This window comes from Phoxinus phoxinus, assembly GCF_949152265.1.
Source record: "Phoxinus phoxinus genome assembly, chromosome: 21".
Taxonomy (NCBI): domain Eukaryota; kingdom Metazoa; phylum Chordata; class Actinopteri; order Cypriniformes; family Leuciscidae; genus Phoxinus; species Phoxinus phoxinus.
The window spans coordinates 6,101,055-6,111,047 of record NC_136896.1 but is presented as its reverse complement, the minus strand read 5'-3'; the positions used below and the strand labels follow the sequence as shown (position 1 = coordinate 6,111,047).

At 36.4% G+C, this 9,993-nt stretch overlaps 1 long non-coding RNA gene across 1 annotated transcript; it reads right to left on the bottom strand.

Annotated features, from left to right (window-relative positions):
- Positions 1-225: 225 nt before the first annotated feature.
- LOC306989537 lies at positions 226-5,885 on the bottom strand. The gene is made up of 5 exons (XR_013795657.1): positions 5,811-5,885; positions 5,448-5,484; positions 4,563-4,672; positions 2,593-2,651; positions 226-720 (listed from the first exon to the last, which is right to left on the bottom strand). It is a non-coding gene; the product is annotated as an uncharacterized lncRNA (long non-coding RNA).
- Between the last annotated feature and the right edge of the window lie 4,108 nt (positions 5,886-9,993).

Sequence of the window (9,993 nt, the reverse complement as noted above, 5' to 3'; positions counted from 1 at the left end):
AGTTGTGTACAGTGATTTCACAGTTAATGATATCACATCATTACTGTAATTTCACAGTGCATAACTGTATAAATATAGTTATCAGCTGTAACTTGAACAGTAATTTATTGTGTTTCAGCTGTAAAAGTAATGCAATTAGTAGCCAGTAATTAACTGTAAACTTACAATTTAATACAGTAATGCAATATGATGACATAAAAGTAGTAAAAAAAAGATTAAACAATAGTTTCCACAATTGATTTTATTTTCAATAAAATTGTTACAACAATATAACAAACGTTGCAAGAGTCGTTGCATAACAGCGGGCAAGAGTAGGCAACGAGATGGCAGTCCAAAAAACACAGCCAGAGCTAAATAACAAAAAAATAGGTAGAAGTGAAGGTCTTGACCAGAAGGGCAGTCCAACATATTCAGTGGCGATATGGCAAGTAAAAACGGAGAGCCAACAATGACCGGAGCAAATGAAAAAAGTAATACCATCAAAACAAAACAAATAACATAGCAACCCAAGACCCAACAGATGAGGCGAACCTAGATGAGGCGAAAATCTGGTCTATGGTATCCAGACTGCCTTTCAGCGTGAATAAAATCCACCCCAACTGCTCGCCAATTTCAGATCCCTCCATTTTCACATCGCTGAAGATTCTCCTCTCACTGAAGACACGTCCAGTCAAGACGTCCCAAAGTCTGCACAGTGGGTTGTGATGTAGCTGGTTCTTCCTGAACAAAATGAAGAATCAGTATTAGAAAAGAGAAGTAAATTGATTCAATTTATACTCCCAATGACAAGCTAAAATCTTACTTAAAGGAGAACTCCAGCGCAAAATGAACCTTTGGTCTAATTACACATTGTTACCTAGTCAACCGTTATCTGAGATTTGTTTTCATGATTATCGAATGTAAATAGTTTTATCTCTAAAAACAGTTTAGCCTATAACGCTAGTATAACGCTAGTATATGGGGCATAGAGTAATGACAAATAAAAATCGCTTGTTAATACCACTAACAAGGCTCAAAATAGCCCCACACTAACACGGCAGCATAATGAGGGTCCCTACCTTCAAATGAAGCATTGAGAACTTTGACAGTGTCCAGACAGTTTAATAAGAAGATATTTTATACATAGTCAACTTCACGTATACAAGCAGAAGCCATCTTAGAAAAACAGACTCGATCAGTCAATTAACGAAACGCCGATCCAAATGCGCTGAACTGTGTAGAATCTCATATGGTACAGCGCATTTAGATCGGCGTTTCGTTGATCGACTGATCGAGTCTGTTTTTCTAAGATGGCTTCTGCTTGTATACGTGAAGTTGACTATGTATAAAATATCTTCTTATTAAACTGTCTGGACACTGTCAAAGTTCTCAATGCTTCATTTGAAGGTAGGGACCCTCATTATGCTGCCGTGTTAGTGTGGGGCTATTTTGAGCCTTGTTAGTGGTATTAACAAGCGATTTTTATTTGTCATTACTCTACGCCCCATATACTAGCGTTATACTAGCGTTATAGGCTAAACTGTTTTTAGAGATAAAACTATTTACATTCGATAATCATGAAAACAAATCTCAGATAACGGTTGACTAGGTAACAATGTGTAATTAGACCAAAGGTTCATTTTGCGCTGGAGTTCTCCTTTAAAGGGATAGTTCACCTAGAACTGAAAATTCTGTCATTTACTCGCCCTCAAGTTGTTCCAAACTGGTTTGAGTTTTTCTTTATTTGAGCAAAAAATATATTTTGAGAATTGAAAATTAAACAGTTGATGGGCCCTATTGACTTCCATAGTAAAAAAAAAATATATATATATATATATATATATATATATATACTATGGAAGTCAATGTGGCCCCATCAGCTGTTTAATTTTTTGGGTGAACTACACATCCTGCAACATCTCGTTTGGCATCCATGTAATGTGCTTCTATAATGTATTTCAGCTTCAACACATTGGACAATTTTGCTTAAAGGGTTAGTTTACACAAAAATTACAATTATTTTGTTAATTACTCACCCTCATGTACATTCACACCTATAAGACCTTTGTTCATCTTCGGAACACAAATGAAGATATTTTTAATGATATTCTGAGAGCTTTCTGACCTTCCATTGGGAGCAATGCAACTAACACATTCAAGGCCCAGAACGATTGGAAAGACATCATTGAAGTAATCCATGTGACTGCAGTGGTTTAACCAATTTTATGAAGCGATGCGGGTGCTTTGTTTTTGCAACAACAAGGAGGAGCACTACGACGCACGCATATTGTGTTGACTCGAGACTGGGTGTTGTTCCGTGAATGTGCTTTAGATAATATAATTTTGTAAACAGAGGTAAATTATGGTTTTAAATTATAAATTGAGGTTAAACTACTGGAGTCACATGGATTACTTTAATGGTGTCGTTACTACCATTCTGGGGCTTGAATATATTAGTTGTGAAGGCTCCCAATGGAGGAACAGAAAGCTCTTGGAGTTCATTAAAAATATCTTAATTTGTGTCCCGAAGATGAACGCAGTTCTTACAGGTTTGGAACGGCACGAGGGTGCATAATTAAGGACAGCATTTTTTCTTTTTTTGCTGAACTATACCTTTAAGGAATCCTGGAAACACCTTAAATCAGCATGTATTCGCCAATTTTCTGGAAGAACTGAAATGCAGATAAGAAAACTGAAACAGTTTCACAAAAACAAAACAAAAACTTTCTGCATTTTTACATTTTCCATAAAAAGAAAAGAAAAGCAGTTTTGAATTATTCACTTGAAGCTTCATATAAAATACTCAGAAAAGTAAAATGTTAGCTGCAGCCCTATTTTACAGTGCAAAGTATGGTAATAAAAGCATAAAAGCACTTTTATGAAATAAGCTTGTTCCCACATTTGACAAATTGTGTTTACACAAATATATTGCTTTAACTTTAGCATCATTTAAAGGGTTAGTTCACCCAAAAATAAAAATTCTGTCAGTAATTACTCTCCCTCATGTTGTTCCAACCCCGCAAGACTTTCGTTCATGTACACAAACGAAGATATTTTTGATGAAATCTGAGAGCTGGATCACTCTTCCATAGGCTTCTTAAGGGATTGAAACTTGCCGGCCCAGAAAGTTATTAAAGACATTGTTAAAATAGTCCAAGTGACTACAGTGGCTCAACCATATGATTATCAAGCGACGAGAATACTTTTTGTGCGCAAAAAAAATTAACGACATTATTCCACTATTCATTATGTTCTCCGTGGGCCTGAGTGTGTTCACGTAGTGTAACTGCTCAGTGCGTCTGTGTTGCACATCACACGCGTCACACACATGACCAGCGGCGGCCAATATGAGCCTATGTGGTGACGTGCAACACAGACGCGTTACGTGAACCCACTCGAGGCTAGGGCTGGGCGATAAAACGATAACGATAATTATCGCGATATAATTTTTCTCGATAAAACGATATCAGGAGTTCGATAAATGTTCGATAATGTTTTTGCGCCAAAAGCGGAACGAATCTCATTTGAACCGCGCGCCACACGGACCGTTTATCCGCTCGGCTCAAAGTCCAAACGGCAGCGTGAGCGCGAGCTCACTCGAGCAGACGCGTTTACTCTGATCGGCCTCGGTCACTAGATCCAGTGAGAGCGCTTGAATTCAGCGAGGAACACAAATGTCTCAGTGATTTAAACCAGTTTAAAGGCAGATGAAGCGGCGCTGACGAACAGGAGAAGCACTGTGCGCAGCGATACAGTCAGAAGCTTCTCCGTCGACACATTCCCATCATTTACCACGGATTTAACGTTAACCTAGTAATATTAACTGCATCATGAAATGTATATATATTGAATTGTATAATATTATTAATGTAGACAATGTATTAAAGGACTAATGGAATATAATTCGTTTTTAATAATGTATTTAGGCTACTGGTTTTCATAAATACCATAAAGTTACATTTTATCTGTGGTTATCATGATCTAAATGCATGATGCTGGATGACCAATGGTTAATTTTAATAAAACTAAAGAATATTACATTTTACCAAATAAAAATAATGTTGTTAATTTTTTTTAACAGATGTTACTGTTTTTGTTAATGAACATAAATTGTATAAAGTAAATCTGCATCCTAACTCAAGCTAATACTACTGAAATAAAGATATTTATTTTGTTAAGGAAAAATTACAAATGTTTGAATGTTCTACCTCGGATTTGTGAATGTTCACCTGTTTGGCAAGTGTTTGTCATGATATGTTCTGACAAGAGTAGTTTAAAAACACAACGCTCTGGTTTCTACAGCTTTCACTTAGGAGTACAAATCTGTCTTTAAACTTGAAATAAATAAAGATTTGACATTTATCGATAATTATCGATATCGACTGATATAAAAAAAAATATCGTGATATTTTTTTTTGGCCATATCGCCCAGCCCTATGAGGGAGTGTAATTAATGACAGAATTTTAATTTGTGGGTGAACTAACCCTTTAATAGCTTCAATAAACATATTACTGCAGAACTATATCTAGCTTAACACAGAGACAGTGTTTCGTTAGTCCGCTCTGAAGTTTAGATTGCTTACATTAGATTGACATCCGTTCAAAGTCAAGAGCTCCCTGATCAGTGTGCAGACGTGCTGGTTTATGTGTCCTCTCTGCCTCTGCCATCTCTGGGTTGATGCCCAAGAAGCACCTATAAACAAAAAGACAGAAGAAAGCTGTTAGTTTTATTCAAGTGGGATGAAAAAGGTGTCAGTCCCAGTCACCACCTTTAGTGGGTCACTGGATTTACAGTACAAAGCTAAACTAAAGTTAGCTCAGTTTTAACAAGCTGACATTACTTTGATTTAGTTAAACAGCAAACATTTAAATAACGTTAACAGCAACTGAAAAACATTTTTCCATCACAAACACACAGTCAAAAATAGTCTGGCAACAAAGTAGAGGTGTGTGATTTACCCAGGTCAAGCATTATGCACACAACAACGTGCACGTACTGTTTGCAGAGGATGGAGTAACGTTAAGAGTATGTTGGCCTGTCCATCTCACCTATGTCTGTTTCTGCTTGTAACTGAACGTACTCTTCCTCCTAGAATTAGTTAACGTTATTACCCGTTCAGACAAAATGGCTCCTAATATCTCCAGATGTCGACCTGTTTTTAATGTAGAATAGCACAACTAATCTCCACTAATTCAGTGATAAACATTTAATTTACTATATCTTTTTCACAATAAAAGCATCCAGTTGTTTTGCAACACACTTCATTTTTCTGTTGACGAGACAGACAAATGGCTGCTCCGTTTCACACACAAAGCAGGGGAGAAAATTATGAAGTTCAGCTAACGTTACTAATTTAAGATGAATTTATGACATTTGAACTGTATTTCAGCATTTATTTGCCCAAATTCACAACACTATAATTGATCTAGTTGATAATAACTTACCCACATATAAGGCCACAGCTTACCTTATAACTTTATTTCCCGGTGGTCACCAGAAAAATGCTGTGGGAAAAGAGAACGCTGTTAGAGAAACTAAGAAAAGCATTAAGCAAAAGTAAAAATTTCGACGATGTAACTTTAGCTAACGTGTCTCACAGTTAACCTTACTAACTTAATACGGTACAATTAACGTTAACACTACAACCAACGTCTGTTCATTCAAATTTGCGCGCTCAAACCTAGACGCGAGTCTGCTTCGGCTAAGTTACAAAAACATGACAACAGCACCTACAACAAACGCTAATTTGGTTCATACTTTTAAATAACATGCACTATCATATAAAAAAACAGCCACCAAAATGACAAAGTTTGATATTTTAAACACTTACCAGCCTGCTGAATCCATCGACGTGAGAGCACGGAGGAGATGAGAGCTCAGATGACGCAGTTGCAGCGCGAAAAAGACGGAATTCACAGTAGTTTCTTGTAATAGTCCCGCCTTGCATTATTTTCACAATAAAAGTCTAAATACGGTATTATATTGTGAAATATCACAGTAAAAGCCTGTGAATTGGTAATACTGCAATTTATTGTGAAATATTACAGTTATATGTTGTGAAATCCTGGAAATATTTTACAGTGTAGACATGAAATGGGCACCTTGAATTTAATCAAACTGGAGCTTGCTAAATACTGGCTCCCTCACAGATTCAAGTAAAAGTGGTAATTTTTGAGTCGGTGTGCCTTTTAATGTGTAATTAGTCCACACATTTCCACAATTTTAAGGCAAATTTGTGGAGCGGTTGAGAACATTCAGCCAATCACAGCAAGATGTCTCCTGTTGTGTGACTTTTTGGCTGTATGTTTCCTTTCATTCTTCCCTCAGAATCCCAATGAGAACACACAAAGCTCAAGAGAGACTGCTTTCCTCTTCAATTTTTAACATTTTATTCTAATGTTTGTTTTTGAGAAGGCACATGCATCCATTGTCTCCTCAGAGAAAAAAAAAATTGTTTATAAATTTAGGCTTCTTGCATCGCATAATACATTTTACCAGATTTAATTATTGTGATTATCTTGATTATCATGAGATCTGATTTGACAAGGAGCTGGATGACATCCAACTCAAAATAAATGATTTATACAGATGCGCATAGACAAACTGGATGCACTCCACAGGCGCATGATTGTAATTAGATTTCCATTGCTATACTCTCGCATTAGATCATTTCTAAATGTCTTCAGATGAGTGACATAATGAAAAGTGATCCAAACAAATGCGTTCCACTCTTACTAATTAAGAGTGCAAAAAAGTGTATGTTTTTTTCTCATGTGTGGGGAGCCATCAAGGAATAGATTTATTCCAAAAGATGAGCTTTAGTCAGAAACAGGTGGGTGGTTCGGATGAAAGGGATATGCGCTTAATCTTCTGCAAACAGCGTCTGCCGAGCACAAGACAGCAAACTTGCTTTTAGACAGGTGTACAAAATGTAATAAGTTTTAAGAAACATAAGATCTTGTCATGCTATTTATGCTATTTATTTTTTTATTGCAGTTAAATCCACCCCCCCCCCCCCCAAAAAAAAAAAGTTGCAGTAGCCGGTAGTGTTTATTTGTATGGAAGTAAAATAATGCCAAATGTTTTTGAAATAAAAAAGCCTGTTGAATTGCACTACTTGAAAAAAAAATGCTTTGCATTAACCATGGTTGCATTTTAATGCATTGTATTTTAGGGCTTGCATTTTTATGGGCTGAAATTCAACATGGTTGTATATTTAAGCTGTGAATATTTCAAACACATTTTCATTAACAAACATTCAATAATTCATATTCACCTTTCATATTTCACTTCCAAAATATTCAAACTTTTTAAAAATACAACCTACAATATTCAACAGGGAATTTTCAGTCCATTTTATTTCGCATTACAAATTCGCTTCCACAAATTCAGTGGTTCAAATTCGACAGTATATTCAACATTGACATCCAGGAACTGCAGGAAAAGCAGTAGATTACCGAGCATAATCTCGACCTCACCAGCAGGGGGTGCAAGCGCGTGTTGTTGACCAAGACCAGAGCAACAGTTAGCAAGCCATTCATTCATAAAAACTGATTCATAGAAATGTAAGTGTATTTGTGATTATTATGAGGGCTGTTTTTATGTTTAATTCAGTGTCTTCACAGTCCCTGTGTAGCCTACATGCATCTTTCTCTACCGTGAACGAGATTATAATGTTATTCCCCCGATGCTGATGTACAGAACAAATGTTACATTTGAGGTAGACATATATTTCTCTTGGTTGTTTAGTTGCCTTAACTTTATATTGCGGCGATATGCTGCAGTTCTAGGGCTTCCCTCAAAAATTCAGGATTGTTGGACATATAAAACGCTTAGCTTAATGTACTAATACAGTGATATAAAAGACCAAACACCTTATTGAGAAGGTTGTACTATATGGCTACAGGCAAGCACATGGACTCAGAATATTTGCTGGTGTTTTTTCTATTTGCTTGTTTTCTTCGGTTGTGGCGCGTTGAGGTCTCTTGGCCACCATACATGTTGGCCTTTTTTCCCTTAATTAATGTAGGACAGACAGGAAATCATGGGAGACAGAAGAGGGGAATTGGACCGGGAAAGGACGTTGAGGTGAGATTCAAACTATGGGTTTGACATATTTCATTTAGCCTATTTTAAAATGTACTTTATTCCTGTGATGGCAAAGCTGATTTTAAAATATACTTTTGACCAGTATGAAAAAAAGTATGGAAGCTTGTTTCCGGCATGGAATAATAATAATAATTTTTTTTATAAAAACACACAAAATACATTTTTATCTTCTGACTTTTTTCTCGCAATTGCAAGTTTATATCCCACAATTCTGACTTTTTTTCTATCAGAATCGTGAGATATAAACTTGCAATTGTGAGTTATAAAGTCTAATTCTGAGAAAATAAAAGCTCACAATTCTGACATTTTCTCTGCAATTCTGATAATTGCAAAACTCGCAATTGCATTAAAAGAAGTCACCATTGTGAGATAATTCTCAAATCTTTTGCATTTAACAGGGAAAATAACAGGTTTGGTATGACGAAAAATAAATAAATAATATAAAATTAAACTCAATTCCTATAAGCTGTATTGTGTGTGTGCTCACCAGAGAATAAGCAGGTTCAAGTGCTCAATACGACACGCGACTGTTGAGTGAATTCCTCCATTAGAGTTTTAATTATAATAACAGCAAGCCAATGTCTGTAAATGACAAGTACCTAGTCAGGGTTTCTAATCCCATAACCATGACCTTGTCCTCACATTCATCCCCTGCAAACAGTGAGGTGATTTTGGTGTATGTACCAATTTGCAATTCAAATGATGGATATTGACTTCAAACTGTGCCTACAGTGACCGTGAGCGAGGCAATATGTGCATCAGCCACAATTCCCCTGTCAGTCCTCCACAGGGCATTGTCCATGACTCTTAGATGGATAGAGAGTGTCAACATCTGTTTAGGTGGCAGAGTGGAAAAAAGGGAGAAAGAAGCAATTTGGGCAGGTTATTCTTCTGGGAATTTGGGAGTAACTCAATCTGATGAGTATCGCCTAAATGCACAAACACACACACAGACGCATCAATGTAACACACTAATATAGCCATCTGACATCAGCCTGTTTCATGGAAGCTCCCAGGTGTTAGTCCTTCATTATGACGTGACGGATAAATGAGTCGAGCTGCTTATGCGCCTTATGGAATATTAATAGTCTTTATAATGCAAGACCTGTCCCCCTGCTCGCTAAGAGACACCCACCCTGTTTCAGCTAAATGAGCCTGAATTATGAATTATTTAAACTTGTGTTATTTTAAACAAGACTAATAACTCCTTGAGGACATTAGCGCCAAGGTGATGTGTGCCGTTAACAAGAGCTTTACTAATGCTATCGGAGAGAAATCTCCCCAAAGAACGTGCGAATAATGCATGTAGCTACATCTTCAGACTGAACCGAGGCCATAGACACTGACACGATTTGACAGATTTTCTAAGAAGACATATTCTCGATTATCAGACAGAAAAGACGAGCTTGAAGGAACTTGCTTTATGCTGTAGTATTGTCGAGCTTTTAAAGAGAGTCATTGTAGACATGAATCAATAAGTGACAATTACCTTCTTTTGTCAGTCTCAGTTGCCAATCTGTCTTTAAAAGTGAGGTATCTGCTTTCAGCAAGAACAGTGATGGTGTTTGTGAGTCAGTGTCTGCTGACCGTGACTGTTACACACAGGGGACATTATGTTTGTAGAAATGGTCAATAAAAATGGAGCTTTGCATTTACAAAAAATAAAGTCACAAATAAAATAAAGTATATTAATACAGAATACTGTTTTAAAGTGTAATACTATTTCACAATATTACACATTTTTTACTGCATTTTTTATCAAATACATGCAGCCTTGGATAACATAAGACTCTTCTTTGCAAAAAGGGAATAAGCTGAAATTTTAAAAACTGAAAGTTGTACATTGCTAAAATTTTGGAATAGCAAGTAAACAACATTTAAAATGACCTGCAATATCAAATACG